Source organism: Sus scrofa, chromosome 3 (genome assembly GCF_000003025.6).
Source record: "Sus scrofa isolate TJ Tabasco breed Duroc chromosome 3, Sscrofa11.1, whole genome shotgun sequence".
In the NCBI taxonomy this organism is placed as follows: Eukaryota; Metazoa; Chordata; class Mammalia; order Artiodactyla; family Suidae; genus Sus; species Sus scrofa.
Window position 1 is genome coordinate 94443008 of NC_010445.4, and position 22097 is coordinate 94465104.

The 22097-nt window shown below is 45.8% G+C and overlaps 1 protein-coding gene across 4 annotated transcripts in view; it reads right to left on the minus strand.

The window, feature by feature from the left end:
* The window catches only part of PRKCE (protein kinase C epsilon), a 513273-nt gene that overhangs the window by 91731 nt on the left and 399445 nt on the right, over window positions 1-22097 (minus strand). The gene's annotated exons all lie outside the window — the stretch shown is intronic.

The window sequence follows — 22097 nt, forward strand, 5'->3', positions numbered from 1 at the left end:
CCTGAAAGAATCCAAATCTCTAAAGAGGAAACATCTCCCCTCCCCACCCCGCCTCCCTGGGCATCTTTTTATTCTTCAACTCTGAACACACAGCATTTAAGGATGGGGGAGGTGGGGTGGAGTGAGAAAGAAGAACTCCCCTCTGATTTCATCAGTAGTGGCCATGTGATCTCAGGCAAATGACTTCATCTCTCTGTGCTCAGTTTTCTCATCTGTAAAAATGAGCATGACAATAGGATCTGCCTTACAAAATTCTTCTGAGGAGTAAATTATATGTTAAAGTCCCTGGATAATTGGTGCTCCATAAAGATTGTCTATTGCTATTGTTACTTTAGTATTTTAACTAGAGCTATGCTAGTTATTATTGTCATTATCGAGTCTTCGTTTTTCCTGTACTTTCAGCAGTGTTTTTCCCTGATCACCTCCTCTCCCAACAAATGCTCACTTCCCCTGGCTTCCTGCTGGCTTTCTCCCTGTGTTTCTGGCAGGTTTCGTTCTGCCTCCTCTTGCACACGTCTCCTCTGTGCAGCCATTGGGTGCTGGGATCCCACAAGGCGGGGTTCTAGGCCCTCCCCTCTCCTCCCCCTCTGTCCTCCCTGCGTGATCTCACCCCCACCCACGGTGTCTAATGCACCTTGACACAGGTGACTCCCAAACGTCTCCCTCCGTTCCAGGCCTCACCTCCGAGCTGCGACCCATTTACCCAACCACCTTTCTGACATCTCCCTCGATGCCTCAAGGGCACTCAAACCCAACGTGTTGGAAACTGCTTCGTAATCTTCCCCCAGCAAATTGGTCCTCGTCCAGGGTGCCTGTCTCAGGGCAGGGCTTCACCATCCAGCCAAGTGTACGAGTCAGACACCGAGAGTCATTCTTAACACCTCCCTCTCGCCCATCCCTCAAAATCCATCACCGAGCCCTGCTGCTTTTACCTTTTGTACCTTTGTACTCGTTACATTTGCCAACTTCCTTCTGCTGCTACCAGCATCACGGCCATCATGCTGGCCAAAGCAGTTATCATCGCTTGCTGAGATTTTGCAAGTACGTTCTTGTCAATGCTCCCTACCTAGACTCCAGCCCCCCACCAAACACTGATCATGCTGCTGAAAGGAGTATCTGATTGTAACTCATCCCCCTCCCTTCCCTCAGTCTACTGATTCCTACAAAGGTTTCCTCTTAGTCTTGGAATAAGTAGAAAACTCCTTATATGCCTCGTGGCCTATATGATCCGGCCCCATCTACTTCTGAGTCATCTCGCTTCTCCCCATCCCCTGGTCCCTCCGCCCCAACAGCAAACCCCCTCCTGCCACAAGGCCCTTGCTCATGCTCCTCCCTCCGCTCAGGAGTGCTTTCCCCTCTCCTTGCACCTAATTCGTTCCTCATCCTTCGGGTTTCAGGGTGGCCATCTTTTCTTCTTGGAAGCTGTCCCTGACTTTTCTGATGCAGACAAAACCCCCTGGAATGTACCTGCTACCCTCTCCGGTGGGAGCTGGAGTTGTGTCACTGATTTATGTCCACCACCCACAGCCAATGATCTCTATACTTCATAAGGGTGGGAACTCTTGGTAACTCTGCCCTGTTGGTTTTTAAGGGAATTAGCCTAACCCCAAAGAGAAGTGGCTATAATTCCTTAAAAAAAAAAAAAAAAAAACAAGCATCATGTGGGTAGAAGAACTAAAAAAGTTTAGGAGGCTAAAGAGAGAAACGAAACCAAAGGTGCTCGGGTATTTGTATCTGCAGATTTTACTGCTTAGGGAATTGAAGCCTTCAAGACGAGTCAGCCTGCTGCAGTGAGCCTCCTGCCTGCAGAATCTGCCCATAAGGGCTCACTCTGACCATTTCCCCTCAGGGGCTCTGTCTGCATCAGCCCCCAACACTTGGTTACAGCTTCGAATAGTTCTTTGGTTCCGTGGACAGATGTCTTCACCTCCCAGGGAGACAGTCAGTTCCTTGAGGAACATACCTCATTCTTCCTCGCAATCCCGTCCCCACTATCGGCTCAGACCTCCCTACCGAAGAAGGCACTCAGTAAAAAGCTGTGCATCCAACATTCATGCCACGTGGGCATCTAAAGAAGGGATTCTCATTGGTTTAGCTCCTCACAGTATCCCCAGCAGCTAGAACAGAGCCTGGCACAGAGTGGGTTCCTAGCATGTCTTTGTTGAATGCATGAGGTCTTAAATATCCACTTTGGATGAGGCTCTGGTTGCTAGAAATTCAACAGTAAACCAGAGTTGGTTTCTCCGTGTTATTTCTATTGTCCATCTCATCTCAAGTTATTCTAACTTTAGTCCATGTGAACTTCAGTTTTAACTTGCTTTTCTACTCAATACAGCTCCCTGTGCAGGGCCCCAAAGCACAGTCAACCCTTTTGACATAGGAGGGACTGCTTTTAAAGCAAGATAAGTTTTTCACTTCCCCTCCCTCCATTCAGTGAGTATGGATTTTTTTCTGACCTCCACACCTAACACATTTGAGAAGCATGTTTTGATGCAGAGTGAGAACTTCAAGTCATTCTGGGAACTGCTTAATTACATAAACTGAAATCAAAAGAAAGCTGGCAAAGCCAGCGGCTACTCATTAATCCCCTCTTGGCATCGGTGGAAAACAAAACAAAAGCCCAACTTCCTGGTAAAGTAAGCAAATATGTTTTCTGAGGTAATCAAAGATTTTAAAAGCCTTATTCTACGTCCTCCTCCCTTAATCTCACCTGAATGTCTAAAAAGTTACGGTCTTGTGATAGCAAGTGGAATGAAAAAAAAATTAGGAAAGAGATTATATGTCATGGCCATTTAGGCTAAGAATAGTTAATAATGACCTACAAGCCGGAAGGGCCACACCATGTGTTTGAAATTCCCATTGGGCTCCATTTTCCCAGAGCACTAACCTTTCCTGACTTTGAAGGGAAAACTAGGCCCACCCTGTTCATCTTTCAAGGTGTGATGGATAGCCAGAGGCTTCCTCCCAGCAGCACTGCATGTCCTGCCAATTGGGTTTGTTTGGACACACATTCTCCACTGTTTGTGAACTGTTTATATGTGCAAAGATTCTATCACTTCTGAACCCATTTCACATGCGTGTCCAACAAAAGACTGGACTTGGGACAGTCTGCCTTTGATGTGCTAGTGACAGGATGAATGATTTCTCTCATGTGCCCTCTAAGGGAGTCCTGGGTCCTCAGCTCACACTCTGCAGCATCTCCTTTTCTTCGCCGTCATTTCAACTGTCAACTCAACAGGTCTTTCCTGGGTGCCCAGGCCTGGAGAAAAGTGACTGGGGATATGGAAGATGATATAAGGTGTGGCTTTGGTTTCTGGGAGCTAGGAATTGAACACGGGAAACCACAGAAAGCAACACAAAACGCTCTATCATTGCTAATCCCCTGCCACCCAACCCCGTATCAAATCGGATTGTGAAACCTGGGTACCTAGGCCATTATCTTCTTAGGCCCCTAGAGAAAAATCTGTCATCCAGGCCTTTGCATTCACAGAGAATTATAAGAAATGGTCATAAGAAAATCCTTTATGTATTTTACTTTTTGTAATACCACTGGTATTGATGGAACTGGCCCCTGCTAGAGGAATCTGGTTCAAGACCACAATCAGGGCCTTGAACAACAGAAGGTGGGAGGAGTAGAGGGCCTGGCAAGTAGGACCCAGCCCTGAAGGGCAGAGGTAAGCAAAAACAGCCACTGCACATAGGAAAGAGGAGGCTGGGAGTGAGCCAGTGAAAAACCTTAGACATAAGATGAGAGGAGACAGACTGGGTGGCAGTGAGGCAGTGGGGCAGATGGTTCTGAAAACACAGGTAGGCAATAAAGAACCCTAGAAATCTCCTGAGTTGTAAAATGGCATAATTAAAGCTGACTTTAAGGAAAACCATTCTTAAAGCAGAGTGCAAGACGGACCGAAAGAAGGCAGCCTGAAGTTCTTCCATCTCTTGCCTATTTCCACCCAGTTAAATAGTTTATGGTCTTTAAAAAGGACCAATAAGCCCTCCCCCCTATGCTATTATACTTCCTTGGTCAAACAAAAGGAAAGATCCAACCACTTTGGGAAACGTAATCAAATCGATTTTATTTCCCCACCAAGAAAGCACAGCCATTCTCACAATAAACTAAAACCAGTCAATGATGAGTGGGACTTTCCATCTCTTAACCAGACACGGTGTGGACCAGAGGCACAGCCGTGTTCCACTGGGGTCACAGACCTTTCACTGCTTATTGCTGAAAGGGAAGTATAGAGAGTAAAAAGGATCCTTCTTTTGACTGAAGACTTACCTGTCGATTAACAGAGAATCATAGTCTCAGCTGAATGAGAATTATGATCAGGGATGTAAATTTTCCTATGTAATAAGAATAATAATTATCCCCTGAAAAACGCTGTTTAAAAATATTCACTTTCACCCATCCTCAGACCTTCTAATAGGCTTTCTCCCTCTTTCACCACCCATTGTGCAAGTCTTCGTCAAGCGTAATGACCTTGTTGTCGTGGTCTTTCCCGAAATTCAGATCATCTCAACTAAACTCCACGGCATAGCCATTAATACCAAGGTGGTACGGAAAATACAGACTGGGTTTTCAAGTCGTTGTTTCTTAGAATGATCTTAGATAAGCCACAAAGGGTAGAGTCCACCCTACTTTGGGTGAAGGGGAGACAAGTAATCTTTTGGAGGAAAGTATAAACCTGATCAGACCTGGCTAATTAATAAAGATTCAGAGTTTCCGTGGTGGTGCAGCAGAAATGAATCTGACTAATAACCATGAGGTTGCGGGTTCAATCCCGGGGCTCACTCAGTGGGTTAAGGATCTGGCATTGCCGTGAGTTGTGGCATAGGCCAGAGACAGTAGCTCTGATTGGACCCCTAGCCTGGGAACCTCCATATGCTGGGGGTGCAGCCCTAAAAAGCAAATAATAATAATTCTACACAATGGTCTGGTGGTTAAGAAGGTATAAACTTCATTCATGTCCCTTCGACTTTCCAATTGTTTAAAGCTCTGCTTATCTGAAGTACACAGGACACCCAAGTTTAAAGTGACCTAAAGCTATACCAAACTGACTCGCTCAATCAAGCTCAAATAAATGCTTCCTGCCTCTGTTCAGAGCTGCCCTTAGCCCAGGGAACAACTTCGAGTTACTGCCAACCTGTTCCCACCACTGTCACCTGTGTGTGACAGCCAGGGAAAGGGGGAAGGGCTCTGGTTCAGTACATCAGAGAATACCCTCCTTTCACAGGGTCATCAACATCATTGGAAAAATAAGTTTCTATCACATGATGTGACAGTACAATGGCCCAGCCCCCACAGAGGCTACCTCGCAACAACGCCGACCCCAGAGGGACCCTGGGCTGTGAAGAAGAACAACGCCTAAGGTGAGTAGGAATAAAGGCTAGTGGTTAGCTTCCTCTTTGAAAACGACAGAATCAAGAGGGCTTAGATGGGGAACATGGCGACGAAACATATAAAGGCGTGGTTGGCACAGGCTCTCTCTCTTATTCCATCACATCCCCTGAGCGTCAACATCACCCGCTAGTACCTGGCTTCCTCCTGGTTTTTTCACCCATTGGCTGCTTTCTCCCTCAAGTGCCACTCCCGGGTGTGGCATCCGGCTACCGTCCTCTGTCCCCGCCTAATGACCCGGCCTCTGAGAAAGAAGCAAAGCACCAAAAACCTTGCTTCTCTCTCACCTGCCCACCTTGGCAGCCCGGTCATCTCACAGAGGTTTTGTGCTCTGTGGTGTGCCTGTTGTCCCCTGGAATCTGGTCTCTGTTCTGGGCAAGACGGTGATGTAGGCCAAATCTGTCTTTGATGATACGAAGAATGAATTTAAACACAAATAAAACATTGGTTGCTCATTGGCGCCCACTGTCACCAGCAGCCAGCTGTCTGAAGCCAAAGTTAAGGACTGATGGGATGTCCCTCATGTTTCTAAGAACAGGAATTGAGGCGTGGTTCATCTAGTCCCATCTCCCCACCCAGCAAAGGCCCACACATGAGAGTCTGACCCTTTACCAACGCTGTCCCTGAGCTCAGGCTTGTCCTCCCAATCCCCGGTGTGATGGTATCAAACTCTGATTGGGCCACCAGGACACCTTCCTATGTCTCTAGCAGATGTAAAGCCCAGTTGCTGGGGCTCAGGACACCCCGTTCTTGTGAACCCCCATCTTATCTAGGCTCAGTGCATGTCTAGCCTTGCAAAGAAGAACGAAATGTGTGTCCCTGGTCGCCAGCTCAGATGCTAGAAATGAAGCGGCTCATGTAGCTGCTACTCTGATTCCAGAAACTTCCGAGGTCACCTGATTCGTTCCTGTGCCCAACACAAAAAGAAGCACCCCAGAGGTCACACGTGTGCTTTGATTTCCAGGAGGCTCAGGCATCCACGATGGTTGCAAATCAAGCCCACAGTCCTGGGTCAGACTGAGCTTTGAACCGTGTTGTTTCTGCTTTCTCCCTTACTGCTTTTTGTTTCTTTGCTTACTTGCTTAATTCTATTTAGAATGAAATCCTGCCAACCAATCAGGGCATTAGAATGTACCCACAAGGATGTTAAAATGACTAGTCTATTCAGGGAAAGGTCCCCCACCCCCCTCCAATTTTGTACATATGAAACAACTGACTGGTTAACTTTACAACCAGCTGTCAGTGTCACAATAGTTTCTCTTGTCTCACCTTTGCATATCCCAAAGGATATGCAAAGTTCTCATGCCAGTTTTAAACATAAGCAAATACCGGATAGCGGACCCTAAAAAGAGATGGTTCATCCATATTTTTCTTCAGTTGTGGGAAGGAAACCTAACCTGCTTGGATGAGAATATTTAGGTTGGGCCACTGTACAGGGAAGAAAGGAAAGCTGTCCCCTCACTGCCCCGGCTGGGTGTAGCAGTCAGAGCTCGATTCGACACAGCAGGCAATGCTGTGGCGAGAGCCTCTGTTTCCCCTGCAGACCAGAGAGCACAGGCACACAGGGGTCTATGCAGCAAATATCCAGGTTTCCAATAAAACATTATTTCTCCACTTGGAATGCTGGGATGATGGCACTCTTGTGCATTCCAGAGCTTAGCCATTCACTATGACCTGGCTCAGTCTGACGAGTTCAGCCAACACTGACCTTTTCTCTTTCAAATCTGCTCTGGAGTTTCTGTCTGCACCACTTCTGAGCTCTTGGTTATTCTTACAACATTCCTTAGTAGAAGCAGGACACAGGTAGCAACTGTTTCTATAGCTCCTGTTGGACTCTGCTGGTCAGACCACATGGTCAGTGTGGTGTCCGATTCTGGGCACCCTATTTGACAAATCAGAGTTTGTCCAGGGGAGGGCAAATAGGAGGGTGCAGAGAAGCTGAGACCTAGAAGAAGTGGCTGAGGGAGTGGCAATGGTCAGCCTCCAGAAATCCACTCTGAGCGGGTACTGACACTCCGAACTGAATGAATGAATGAGTGAGTGGCCAAATGAATTAGCTATCGAACAAAGGAACAAACTGAAGAGGAACTCTCTTCAAACATGTGTAGGATTGCCATGCTGGTAAAGTCAATCTGTGTTACTCCATGTTAACTAAGGCCAAAGAATACAAGATAAAATGACGTGCCTTTTATTACTGTCTGGGAAAGACTCTTAAGAACTCCAACCTTCTGTCTGGATCCTGCTGCCTTGTTCTGCAGTGAGTTCCTTCCAACCCAAGGATGCCAGCCCTAGACGGATCATCACTCTGCAGGGTTGTTAAGGGAAACCCTCTTTGTTCATTGAGAGGATGGACAGGATGAACTGGCTGAGCCACAGAATCCCTTGGGAGCATTTCAAAGCATACAGATTTCCAGGCCCTTCTATCAGAGCTTCAAATTCTGGACAAGCCCTTCAAACATTCATTTTTTTAAAAAAAAATTCCCCCGGTCACTCCTAATGCTCAATGAGGACTGAGAACCACTCGACTGGACAACTGCTGAGGTTCCTTCTAACATCAAGATTTGTGGATGCCACTGCATTTGGTTCTGCATCTTTCTCTGAGAATTTCGTGTGTTGGTACATCCAACCAGAGTGTAAATTCTTGAACCAGTGGTTTCTAGCCATCCTCCAGCCCGGCACACTGATGGACAAGGTGCCCTCTCAGGAGAACCATGGTTTTCCATAACAGGAGGTTATGGAACCATATCTCCTGGAGTGACCGGAACCATATCTCCTGGAGTGACCGGGGCCATGTCTCCTGCTTCTGGCTGTGTCCCTACAATGCCTCATATCATGCTGGGCTCATCCAAGCCATTCCGCTAAGGCTGAAACAAAGCACTTACTGCGGAGCTGATACCATGCAGTATCGTGTTTTGCAACTGGCAGGCCATATTCAAGGGCCTGAAATTCCCACCCGTGGCTAGGGAGCTGTGGTTGCACCACATGATTGTATTTCTTGTCCTTTCCTTTTCAGCAATCCCACTTGGCTTGACTTTCAGCTCTATGGGCACGTTGTTAGATTCATATGCATGGCTGCCCCGAACCAAACAGACCACGCCGTGATGGCAAGAAAGCTCGGCTGCCATCTCCACTGTGCTAAATCCCCTTTCATGTTCTGACTCCTTTCATAAAGCCAAAATGAAAATGTGCTAATCTGGGGGAAATTGGCAACTTGGAAATAATACACTAACGTATGCATACAACTCAATCCTGTGGATTCTGAACACTTGGTTGCATTGTTTTAAATCTTAAGTGGCATGGCTGGTGGCTGCAGGCAGGCTGAAGAGGATTTCCATACCACTTCACTAAAACTTTCATTTGATGACAGATAGAGTGTGAACGGAGGATTTTGATTATTAAATTCTTTGATCTCCGTACTTCCACCCTCGTTTACTCTGAACCCCGGGCAGTGCGGTGAGATAAACTTATAAGTATTTGGTGTAATAGCCCAGGGCCCTCTCCAAGGAACTGTTTGACCTCGGTTGCGCTATTGTAAGAAGGTGCTGGGTTCTGGCATGTGTTATTTTTTAAAAATCTATGAGCACAGACTCCAATCAACACCATGCAGCCTGCGTGTAGTAGGCATAGATACTTGTAGAAGCAGAACAAAAACAGCCTGTGTTTAATCTGTTCACAAACTTTTTGTTCCTAACAACCTGAAAAGGTGTGAAAGAGACAGAGCCAGTGAGAGTTTTGGACTGAGTCGTGGCTCTGATATGAACCCAGAGCAGGCAATTCGGAGAGGGGGCTGCTTCCTCTAAAGGCAGATCCAGGATCTACATGGATTTGCAAATGCCAAGAATGAGAAAAAAGACCTGGAGAACTTCAGCTGAAATATTCATGACTTGACTGTAGTCACTCCCTGTTTGGGGAACTCATTCAGTGGGTGTTTTTGAATTTTTTTTTTTTTTTTTTTTTTTTGTCGTTTTAGGACTGCACTTGCAGCATATGGAGGTTCCCAGGCTAGGGGTCGAATTGGAGCTACAGCTGCCGGCCTACACCACAGCCACAGCAACAGGGAATCTGAGCTACATCTGTGACCTATACCACAGTTCACGGCAAAGCTGGATCCTTAACCCACTGAACGAGGCCAGGGATCCAACCTGCATCCTCACGGATGCTAGTCAGATTCGTTTCCCCTGAGCCACGACGGGAACTCCTTGAATGTTTTGATAGCCTTCTCCACCCACATCCTCAACCTGAACTGTGCAGTGGTCCAAACTCAGCCTCTGGACCCAGACTGCCTGCATTCACATCCTAGCTCAGCTGTGGGAACTTGGACAATCAGGGGTGTTGGTTTCCCCATCTGTAAAATCAAGATTCGACAGTAGCTACTCGGAAAAAAGAATAGATTATCTTACGGTAGGTGCCTGGCCCCTCAAAACTGCTCAGGAAACTATTAGCTTCAATTTTTCATTCTACAAGCCTCCATCCAGTGGCTATATATGGCGTGGTAATGAACACATTTCAAGTTCAGTCCATTGGTTTGTATTTAGAGAAGGCTTTCTTTTTTTTTTTTTTTTTTTATTTTCCCACTGTACAGCAAGGGGGTCAGGTTTTCAAAGAGGCTACAGTCCAGTTGCAGGAATGAGAACTCCAAGGAAATGGGAGTTAACACTACAGGAGGGTATTTTATTCTTTGTGGATTTATGAGGAAGAAATAATGAAGGGAGGCGCTATGGCAGAGCTGGGAGTTAAAGGCAGAAGAGAATCAAAAGGAGCAGAGCTTGGGTTTTCCAGGTGCAGGAAAACCATAAAGGCACAGAGATGGGATGCATTCAGTAGACTTAAGGAACGGCGAGGAAGTCTAGCTGCTTGAAGCAAACTATCTTCATCTTGGCCTTTTTGTTTTCTTAGAAAATTAAACTCTAAGGTTAATGTGAGGACACAGTTAACAAGTGGAAACTGACAATGGTTATAATTTAGTGAGGATCTACTGCATGTGAAGTATGAGCTACTTTTCCACTGATGCAAGAATCTTGAAAGCAGATGTGGATATCTGCATTTTCCATGAAGAGACAGAGGCCCAGAGGAGTTAGCTGACTTTTCCAAGGCCACAGAGCTGGTAAGCAGTACAGCTAAAATCTGAACCCAGGTCTGTCTGTCCCAGAGCCAGGGCTCTTTCCATTACGTCAGGAATCACCCTCAGCATCATTCAATTAAGCTGACAATGGAGCTTGCTTTTTAATACATCAGAAATAACGGTGCTGGAGTTCCCATTGTGGCTCAGTGGTCACAAACCTGACTAGTGTCCATGAGGACGTGGGTTCGATCCCTGGCCTCACTCAGTGGGTTAAGGATCTGGCATTGCCACGAGCTACAGTATAGGTCACAGACGAGGCTCAGATCCTTCGTTGCTATGGCTGTGGTGTAGGCCAGCAGCTGTAGCTCTGATTCTGCTCCTAGCCTGGGAACTTCCATATGCCGTATGGTGGCCCTAAAAAAGCAAAAAGCAAGCAAACAAACAAACAAAAACAAAAAACCTCTCCAAAGAAGAGTTACACGACTTTAACTTCACCAGCTTTGTGACTGGCAATTTGGAGAGATTTCATCTCACAGGTGTTAAGTGGCAGGTAAGTGAAGACTGCAAGTGAGGGCACTAAAGAGGCTTCCATGCAAAAGACAGGGTCCGAAATGCCCCGGTTTGTCACCACGCTGAAGAACATACTACTCCCTGACTCAAAAGCCTGACTCAGTCATTTGGAATGGAACCCAAATTATCAGTAGTCATGCTTTCCAAATTTTAGCACACATAAAAATCAAGTGGACATGTAAAACACCCACACGGATTCCTGGACCCCAGGCCCCCCAAATCCTGAGTCTGTAGGTCTAGCCTGAGACCTGAGGTTCTGCATATCTAACAAGCTCCCAGGTGGTCCAGTGCTGCTAGTCTAGGGATTCCACTTCGAGCAGCTCAGGCTGGTAGTCTAAACTTGACCCGCTCTCACTATTTTCTACTTGAGCTGATTTCTTTTCACATGGCAACCCCTCCTTGCCCTTGGTCACTCCTAAAACGTCTTGGCGACTCTTCCCCAAGGCCCTCCTCTGCATGCATCAGACACTTCCTGTTCTCTTCCTCCTTGGTGATGCCTTTTCTAAGGAAGAGGGTATTTAGAAAACTCCCTCCTATGAATTCATGGCAGTAACTGAAGCACCCATGTGACGATTAATCATATCCTGTACATTATATCTTTATGCCATTGGCTTACACTGTGAAGGCAGAGAGGGTTATTTAACCCAGTGTTATTCTTCTACCCTACTTCTTCAATTGGACTGTCTCAGTCCTTAAGAGAATATCTTATTGATTGCATATAACAGTCAGTCAGTTAACAATGACTGAATAATTAGACTTATCGATAGATATAGATAATATGATCTTGGTTCTGCTTAGCTAATAACATTGTCTGATTTACCAAGATGGGTGAGTGCCATTACCACAGACAAGCTGATTCAACACTGTTTTATGTGCTTGGTTCTCTGAGCGGCCTGAGGTCTGCTTCTGAATCCCTTCCTGGACCTAACAGAGCCCGGGTGCTTAGCGATTAGATGGCTAATTACATGAATGGCTCACCCTAACCAACTACCTTCTCCTCATCCTAGATAGAAATCAGCTAAGGTTTATACACATTCATGACCCTATTTTTAAGAATTCCACAGGGGGAATCTAGCCATCAATGATATCGAGCACAGGCAAACCACCACAGTCTCACATGAATAAGAAAAATAAAAGATTTTTCAATGGCCTTCTGACTAATTCCTTACTTAGTGAAATAATCAGGGAGTTGGTAGGAAACCCTGCTCTCAACCACAGTATTATGTAAAAAATGTGCATTCTCTTGCAATACTGCCTTCTAAACAATCCAATGCCAGGAAACTCTAAACAAATGCCTGGAAAGGGGGCATATTTCCAGATTCACATGACTTTTACTGTTCCTCTGTGTTGCGTCAGATTCTCGGTTTGCCAAGTAGGAGGAGAGCTAAGAAACTATTAAGAAGTGAACTTGCTCCCTGAGGCTGGGCAATCCAGGGACTCTGGGCTCCCAGGCTCTGCTCAACTAACTGGAAGTTTGGTGCACTCACTTTATGAAAGCCAGTCAGTCTCTGGCGGGTACTTTTTTTTAGCATCTCCTAGATGTGTGCCTCCACCACGTAAGCTGCTCATTCTCCATCCTTCTCCCGGAACTCCGAGACGTGTCTACCTTGGCAATTCTATGTGAGGCTGCATTTGGAACCGTGTGGGCTGAGCCTAAATCTGAGTATCTGAACATGTGGAAGTGCAGGGCTTGAAGAGAGCACACAGCTCGCTGCCTTGGGCTGAGAGATACCCTCTCACCTCTGCCTCCTAGGCATGGCTGAAACTGCTTCTCAGGGCTCTAAGCCACAGCTTTAGTACCATTATTTTCTCATGAAACCACTGCTGGAGCCAAATAGTGGGATGGACAAGGGCTCACTATCTAGGACACTCATCCGTCTGGCATTTGTTCAAATATGAGATTGTGATACCTTCAATAGGAGCAAACCGGAAATGGATCTTCATAAAGAAGCACATTGCTTAGCCAATTAAAAGTCAAACACACAGACATTTGTAATTGAAAACACACATCTTTAAGCACATCGACAGCACCCATCTATGTGGCAAATGTGCTAATCGAAATTACCCTTATCTTTTTTTTTTCCATCACAGAAGGTCCTGCGGAAACTCTACCTGGCAGGGATCTGTGAGCAGTTCTAACTCCTGTCATCCCTTTGAACACATTCCATAAAATTCAGATTTACCACCAATTCTACTTGCCCAAATTAGTTCTCCTTTGCTGTGTATCTGTCTGGATAAGATGAAACTCTGGCAAAGTCGTTAAAACAGAAGCACTTACAAAGAGCTCCCCACCAACCCAAAGGCAGACTTCACAGAGCTAACTCCTTCCTTTCCCTCTGTGAAGCCCTCCACCAAGTTCCCACGTACTTACAACCCAGGGTCAGCCAGTGACAACAGTTGCCTGTAGCTTAATAGCACAGCGAGAAACTTCTGCCCTGCTCTGATCATCCAAATGGAAAATTTATGAGATACAGACAGATCAGTTCACAGACTATGCCCTGAGCACTAGAAATAACTTATTTGCACAATTCATTTGAACAAAATGTACTGAGTAACATAAAGTGGTACAATGAATAGAAGCCTAAGATTTCCAGTTGGAGATGGTTCCCTGCCTCTTTCCCAGAGACCAGAAAATCAAGATGCAACCTATGGCCTTGGCCAATTCAACCTCTCCTTATCTATTTCCATTCATAAATTTGGGGGGAAAGAAAGGAAGGGCAGGAAAGCCAGATCTAAATAAAGGCAGGTGACTCTTATTACTGCAACGTTTCCTTTGGGGTGACTTCAGCCTGGCCGGCTCTCAGATGGGTGTGCTGGCGCGACAGAGGGGAAACAACGAAACACGGGAAAGGAAGTTCAGCAGTGCCTCCCCTTCGCCCAATCTTGTACTGGGCTATATCTTCTCCCCGCAGACCCCTGAAGCCCCTTACCACCTCCATGTGCTTCCTCTAGGTCACAGCCTGCTCCTCCTACATTCATTCTCTCGAGGGAAACCCCAAAATTTAAATGGTTGAGCTCACCTCATCCATCCCTTTGGAATGTCTGTGAAATGGGAATCTCTGGAGGGCTGCTGCTGCATCTTTGCAAATGGATGGGGGTGGTGAGGAGCGGAGGGAGGAATACAGTCTCAGAAGAGAGAGTTAAGAGAAATGAAACAGCAGCGTTCCACCAGCCCCATATGCATAGGGGAAGGGTGCCTTAGCTTCCCAGGAGACAATGCCATCAGCTAAAGCATGAATCAACTGGTCTATTCTATTTTTTCGACTTGCTCAAACACTTTCCTGGAATCAGCCCCATGACTCAAGGCACCTGTGATCATTTATGGCTTGGGACTATAAGACAAATATTTCAGGATGACTTTCCGATTGGAAAATATGTAAATGCTCTCTTCTGCATATGTTTCTGACCCCCAGTGACACCAGCTCCTGATCATTAAGACAAAGCCAAGGCCTGTCAGAAGTATCTAACTCTGGAATAAGAAAGTAAAGGGGATACTGCTAAAGGCTGAAAAGCGATTTCTCCAGATTACAACAATTACAGCAGCCCTTATCTGACCGGGGGTTCTCACACGCAAATAAGGGGTGACGACTCAGATGGGAAGGGTAACAAATCATTCCCCGAAATGGCTGCGTTCTTTCTTCTGATCGTGAAGCTGAACTGGACGAGACGGTAAGGTTGGTTGGTGGAATCAGAGAAAGGTCTGGGCATGAAATGATGTCTGCCTTCACTTGTGGGGAAAGAGATTATTTCAAGAGCATGTGAGAAACTGTGACAGACTCAAAACACTGTTTCTCATGAAGATTCTTGGAGGAGTTGTTTAGTTCGCCCATGGACACACTCCCTGCTCCGTGGATACTGGATAAACAGCATTCTTTCAAGGTGCAGGCTGCTTTAAAGGTTGCCCCCCCCCTTCCCTTCCCCTCTTAAGGGCAGGCTTTTAGGTTTAAGTAAACCAGGACTTACATCAACCTTTACCTGTCTGAATAAAAGAAGCTTGGAGAATTATTATTAGACACTTGATACTAACTCTCAAGTGTGGAAGAATTTAAATATTTTGAAGGGTCAAGACCATGCTTCGGTAAAATAAAGAGCTTGGTCTCGAGGTTGGAAAGTCAACATTTTCTCCTCCATACTCTGCTTTAAAAAAAAGAGTGACATCTGTCCACAACCACGGCCCACAATGTCTATAACACAAAGGAACCCAAAGAGAGAACCCAAGAGAATTAAAAAAAAAAAAAGTTCTGCCCCCATAGTAGTTTATCTGCCGCCAGCGCGTTTGACCAATAAGGCACTCTCCAACTCCCACAGCAAGCTGTCACCCAAAGCAGCATATAACCAGCCTTAGAAAATGCCTCCTTGTATCTCCCTAATTCTTCTTTCTATCTAATCTAGAAAAGAGATAGCATTCTGTAAGACGCTGCTTCTGCTGCAGGCTGCTGATGATAATCTAAATCCCCTGGGCTACAGTTTCAGCATTTGTTGCTAAGCCTGCCCTTTCCATTATCATCTAATACTATGTTTTAAAGAAACCTTCAGTGCAAGGAGATCTAATTAACTTGGGGTTACCTACCAGGCAGTATTAAAAAAACACATCAATGGCATTCATGTGAACTTCATTTTATATATCTGTTTAGACGGTTTGGGGGTATCTATCTTAAAGGCAGTTAACCATTCTTATACCCATCAAAATTTAGCAAATGTGAGGACTAAAACCTCATTACAGTCAATCACGCTTGGGGCTCAGAGAGGAACGGGGATGCCTACAAAGGCATCGGAAATGAAGCCACTACCCTCTTCCCAGGTTATCGAATAATTTGCCTCTTAAATGAATTGGGTAGGAAAATGCCACTCCAATTCCGAAGTCACTAGCAAGGACAAAGAATGGAGATTGTTACTGTTTTGTCTGGCACAACTGGGCAGATCCTTTCCTGCCCCTTTCAAGATGGTCACAGTTGCAGAATCCTCTGTCCCCAGAGCATGCTTGACTTCCGTTTTCCAGTGCAGGGGGAAAACAAACAAGGCTGGCCTGCTTTGCAGTGTCTCAAATAGCTTTTTCCAAAGATGGGCTTCATGGCGCATCAGGTGGGTTTTTGAGGGCCCAGACCACAGAGACCGTCTGGGAGTCTGTGCTCCAAAGCCCAGAACAATTCAGAAATTATTTCAGCTGTTCTCAATTTAGAAGTAAAACAAAAACACCAAGTAGGGACAAACAAACACATGCTTCTGTGTATCTATTTTTAAAAGAAAAGCACAGCTCTGCCCCTGACTTTTTGTTCTTTTTTTTTTGGATCTTCCTCATTAAAAAAAAAAAAAGGATATGGCCATTCTAAAATTCCTTCCCCTCAAATATCACACATTTGCTCACCTACATAAGTCTAAAGCATTTGAGTGAGGTCTTCACTCTGCTCTTTCTGACCCTGGATCAATCTAACATAAGAACCAGTTGCTATTTCATCAATATCCCCTTTCAACATTGACTGTCTGGGCTCTACTTTTCCAACCATGACCACCCTCTAGTGGCAAAAGCCGTTAACTTCAAGCTACCCTGCAACTGGATTGAAGAGGGGAAAAAATGATTGGCTTTTGATGTGACTTCCAAGAATAGACTTAGTAAAATGAGACCCAGGTTTGAAGGTGTGTGTGCTGTTGTTTCACATGTAGGAAACCCTACATTAATACACTGACTTTTTATCCTTCAACTCCTAGTTTAAAGAATATGGGTGGTGGGGGATGGTCAATCCAAAATGAAGAAAACTGTCATGTTATTACCGCAGAGAACCTAGCCCTCATTCCATCCAACTTTCCTATTTACCTCTTGGTCCCCATAGTTTGTATCCAGGCCCTGCTTCCCTGGGATAGTTTTAGAATCACAGCAGGACTTTCAGGACATGCTGGGTTTCTCATGGCTTCCTAAGGGGAAACTTTGCATGAGGAGTCTGACCAGATGGGGCAGGACACACCTGCCCAGGGAGCACCCACAGGGATGACCTGCTGCCAGAACATACCAACTAGCCTGTGTACTGGGACCAATTTTGCTCAGAGAAGTCTAAAACCCTGCCCTCAGCAAGAGGGTAGGGGCCATGTCTATCTCACTCATTCCCATGTCCCTAGGATCTGACACAGTGCTTTACAGAGGAGTGAGAAATATTTCCTTTATGCATGAATGAGAAGAAGTCAAAAGGTACTTGAGAAAGCCAGTGTGGTGCTACGTAATCTCCAGGGAATTCGGATTGCCAGTCCCGACCCCCCCCCGCAAACGACCAAAAGAGGGGATTTAAAAAACTCTGCTCCAAATTGACAGAACGCTATAAACCAACTATAATGGAAAAAAGAAAAATCATTTAAAAAAAACACAAAAAAATAAAACTCTGCTCCAGGAATCATAGATGCCTAGGAGGTGCCCTGGGGGCTAGCCACCAGGCAGCCAAGTCCCCCGGCTGCCTTGAACCAGAGGGGCTTCCCCTTTTGTAATTTTACAGCATGAACTGCCCTGCAGGTTTCATTCCCTTACTATACACAGCCCGAAACCAAAACTCCAGGACACTGGCCTCAGCAGACCAACAAACCAGAGAGAACTGGTTTCCGAACCAAAGAATAATGTCAAAAAAAAAAAAATCATAGAAAAAAATGAGAATAGGATCCACTTCAAGAAAAAATAAAATCTGATCATAAGATTGACAGGACTAGACAGAGAATTCTTTTGGTCACTGAGATGGACACACAGATGCAGATACCGCCTATGTGAGCAGGGTTGAACATCTTATAAGCATATAGAACTTTTTAGAAACCCTATGCCACTGATCCAGCAACACTGGAAGGAACCACTGCTTTGTGCAGCTAAGGCTGGGCTGTCTGCCTGCCCTCTCTGGTCCTACCCATTTCCCCCTGGATGCTGGCTGCCGCGCGCGGGTGGGCTGCCTGGGGCAAGAGACCTCTGAGACTTTCCCCTCTGCTGCTTCGCTCACCCAAAGTCTCATTCTCAGTGGGCATCATGCAGCCTCGGACAGTCCAGGCAGTGCACATGGAAGGGAAGGGCTGTCTGACCTTATGCGTGGTGATTATATGTGAACTGGCTTCCTCAACCATTCATTTTGTTAACTTCAGTTGGGGTGGGGGTGAAAATGCACTCCTAAACTGACATAGGTAGTGTGTTCTTTAGAGGAATGATGCACAGCAAAACCACTCCTTTCCCAACATTTAACAGCACACAATTCGAAGCCAAAACGATGCTCTCATGTTAATAAAACATAGAATAGTTTGCATTCAGTGACTCCAGTGCCTATTTGGTTCCTCAGTCCTTTCAACCTTTTAATTTTGTTTGCTTTTCATTTTTACCATATATGTGGTAATAGTGCAAACACATGACCTTAGCTTAAAGCAATAAGGAAAAGTCAAGCTAGCAATAGGAAACACTCTTGCTGGCTAATCTCTAAAATGTCCAGCATCCCTTGAGTTTAAGTTTATTTTAAAAATAATTTCGATACTGTCCTAAAGGATCATATTTCAAGTGGTGAGCAGATGGCCCAAACCAGACACTGGGTTTAGAGAGTGATAAGATGTACAGGCAGAGTGGGGAACAACCAAAATGATGAAATGGCCCTCACATCGGCTTGGAAACATCAGCAAAACCACTAATGCCCACACAGAGGAGATGAATCCCAGTGGTCCTGAAGATGGCTGTTTTCTGAATCAGATTCTGGGTCAGCTGCTCCGGAAGGACTAGCCAATCACGTACAGCCATGCTTCCTTGAAGAAGCTGAGTGACAAGGAGCACCCTGGCTGATGGAATCATCTATGGATGGAGGCCACTACACCCAACAAGTTGCAGAGGACAATTTAGTGCCCAAAGGAAAATAAAGCACAGGAAAGCAAGCATCAATGCTATTTTATTTCATGTAAAAGTATCATTTTTAAAGTCATGGAATCAGGGATCATTCCATGTGACGGAACCACGGCAGGCAGTGAAGCTTCTGCAACATCTGGAAACTGGAAGCAGCTTGGTCTGTCCTGCTTTGCCAGGAGCCCTAGTCCCCTCCTACCAGGTGACACACCGACATGTCATGACACACAGACATGACAGGCAGTGACCTGCATGAACATCTTTCCCACAATTTCCTGACTGGAAACGACTTCCACCTTCTTTTCTCTCTGGCCTGTTCCCGCCAAGCCAGGTTTGTGGGACTTACACATTCAAACCTTTTGGCTTCTTTAGTTAAAGTTTGATCAAATAAATATTTAGCATCCTAAACAATGAGCCAGTTCCTTTGGAAACATTTCATTTCAGCCCCACACAATGAGCTCCTGGAACCCAGCCAGTCCTGGTTCGGTTTTCCAGAGGGTGGATGGATGGCCTTCTCTTGTCCTGACCTGCTGCAGACAACTCAGCCCAGGACATTTGTGTCCCGTCGGAAGAGAAAGCTATAAAGTCACTGCTCCCTGCAGAAGCTGCAAGCCCTGGTCCTCCCCCAGCTGGGGCCCCCATCGTGCGAGCTGCAGAAGGCCACGGAACCAGGGGCATGGAACTGCATGGACTCTGAGGTTCCTTCCAGCTGGAACTGCAAAGCACTGCGAAAGGCATGAATTCACCCATTATCTGCTGCTGCAAGCTGGAAAGTGAGGGCAAAGAGGGAGCAGAGGAGAGGCAACTGCATTAGGAGAAAGCTCTTGAGACCTGAATCTAACTGCGGCATTCCACCCCTCCGCTGGCTGGTGAGTGGCCGTTTGCCACTCCTGCGTTTCAGCCAGCATGGGAAGAGCACTGTGGCTCTTCCTGACGCAGGTTTCTTTCTACTCAGATCTTTTCACAAGCTGTTGCTCTTCTGATCTTCACAGCGGCTTCCCAGGGAGACCCGGGAGCTGTGACGAAATCCCCATTTTTGTGGAGGAACGAACTGAACTCGTGGATGCTCGAGTTTGAAAAAAAAAAAAAAAAAAAAAAAAAAAACCTAAAAACATGAGTTGGGAGGGTTGAGTCACTGGGCAAATTCAGAATTTGAAACGATTTTCTTTGCTCATCCAAAGTCTTACTCTCCTTCCAGTACTTTATATCCGTCACTTTATCAACTATGTCAGAAGTGGTGAGAAGAAGAGCGTGTTTTCCAGGCAGCTGCAACAGGATTTCTCATCCCACAGGCCCCTGGGAATGGGAGGAGGTGGGCTTTTAGCAGAAGTGATCCAATGTAACTCTCAAGGTTAAGCTAGAGAAAGCCATGCAGCTTCCACACTGCCCACTGGAATATTCTCTCTTGAAACCTTCAGCCCCTCCATGAACCACCAGAAGCTGCCATGCTGTGAGGAAGCCCCAGTCAGCCTGTGCCAAGGACCACATGGAAAGACTCTGAGACCCCAGGAAGAGAGAGGCCCAGGCAGCACCTAGGCACTTCAGCCCACACTGTTCCAACCACCAGCCAGCTGCCCTGAGCCAGAACCAACCAGCCCAGCTGCCACGTGTCCAGGCGATCCCTTTTGTAGCAATAGTAATCAAAATAGCTCCAAGTCCCAACTTTCAGGCAGAGGAAAAGTGCTTTCCTGTGTCTTACACACTTGGGCTTTCACATTATTATTAGAACTACGTCTCATTATGATTAGAACCATGGATTCCACCCCTAAAAATGAAAAGCTTGAACGCTATCTGTAAGAATAGGAGAAGGGGATTTCAGTCTTGCCACTAACCCACTGGAAAGAGGGTATAATGAGGACAAAAATCTAACTCCAGGCTTTACTAATATCCAATATTTATTTTTAGATAAAGAGAGAATTACACACAATGCATCATAAAGTTCCTGATGAATAGTGAGAGATTGCAAAGGAAAAGATCTAAAATCTGGAAACACCTCAATTCATTAATTACTGCCGATTTCTATCTTAACACACCACCTCTTGAGAAAGGGAAAGAAGAGTGGGTTTGGGGAAGGTAGGAAGGTTGCACATGATCCCTCCAGTAACACACGTGGAACAAATTGCTTTATCAGAAGGCTTCATTAGGATGATTTAACCCAATCTAAAAGTTACTGCGGGCGCTATTCCGAGTGGGCACGGTCAGGTGGGTCAGGGGTTACTGAGCTGGGTTCTGGCTTCTGTCCTCTGGGACAGATATTTGCAGATGAAGCATACCCAGAAAAGCAAGATCTAAAAGTCATGAGAATGGAAGTTGAGAGGTAAAGGGAAAGAAATGGTTAAAGAACCAGCGATGCTTCTAGCGAAGAAGTAAGATTAACACAGACAGTAATTATTGTTCTCAAACCTGGTGAGAGTACACAGCTACCAAGCTCCTTCTAATGTGGCTTATCTGATGCCTCCTCGACACAGCTTGTTTCCTTTTGACAGATGAGGAAACTAAGGCCTAAGGTTACAAAGCATGTTAGTGGCATAGCCAGGATTCAAACTCAGGAAAATAGACCCCTGAGTCCTGCTTTTAAATACAAAGGGCTGGCATGTAAAATTAGACATACTGAGTATTGTCCCAGAAGGTGGAACCAAGATTGTGGATGCAAGTAGATGTGGACTGTGGATGCATTGGCCACAGGCCAATACCGACCAGGGCTCAAAAAGAGGAGACTTTTCAGCTAGAAGGTACATTGAATAACTGACACTTAGGTACAAGGTGGTGAGCTTCCTATCACAGAAAATGCACCAGCAGAAGCTGCAAAAGAGCTTTTGATGCATTTTTAGCTCCAATGGAAAGACCCGAGCTAGAAGATTTTGAAGGGGAGTCTTTGAACCCCAGGATTCTGGGCATGGGTGAAGTGGCAGGGATTCTAAATTAGGACAGAAGTTGCCCTAAGGGCTGAAGATTTTCCATTTTCCCGTGAGTCTTCGCTACCTAACACCTTACCTACGTGGGCTGTGCGTTCTTAGGGGGGAGCTGGGTGAGCACAGGGCACAGCATAAAAACACTAGACAAAGTGACACAGAATTTGCTGTTCAACCTTGACCAATCATTTTACATCCCTGCATGACAGTTTCCTCAATTATCAAATGCAAGCGATAAAAGGCAGTACGGGGCATGGAAGATTCAGTCCTGGAATCACACTGCCAGGATCTGCATCCCGGCTGGGCATCTTACTA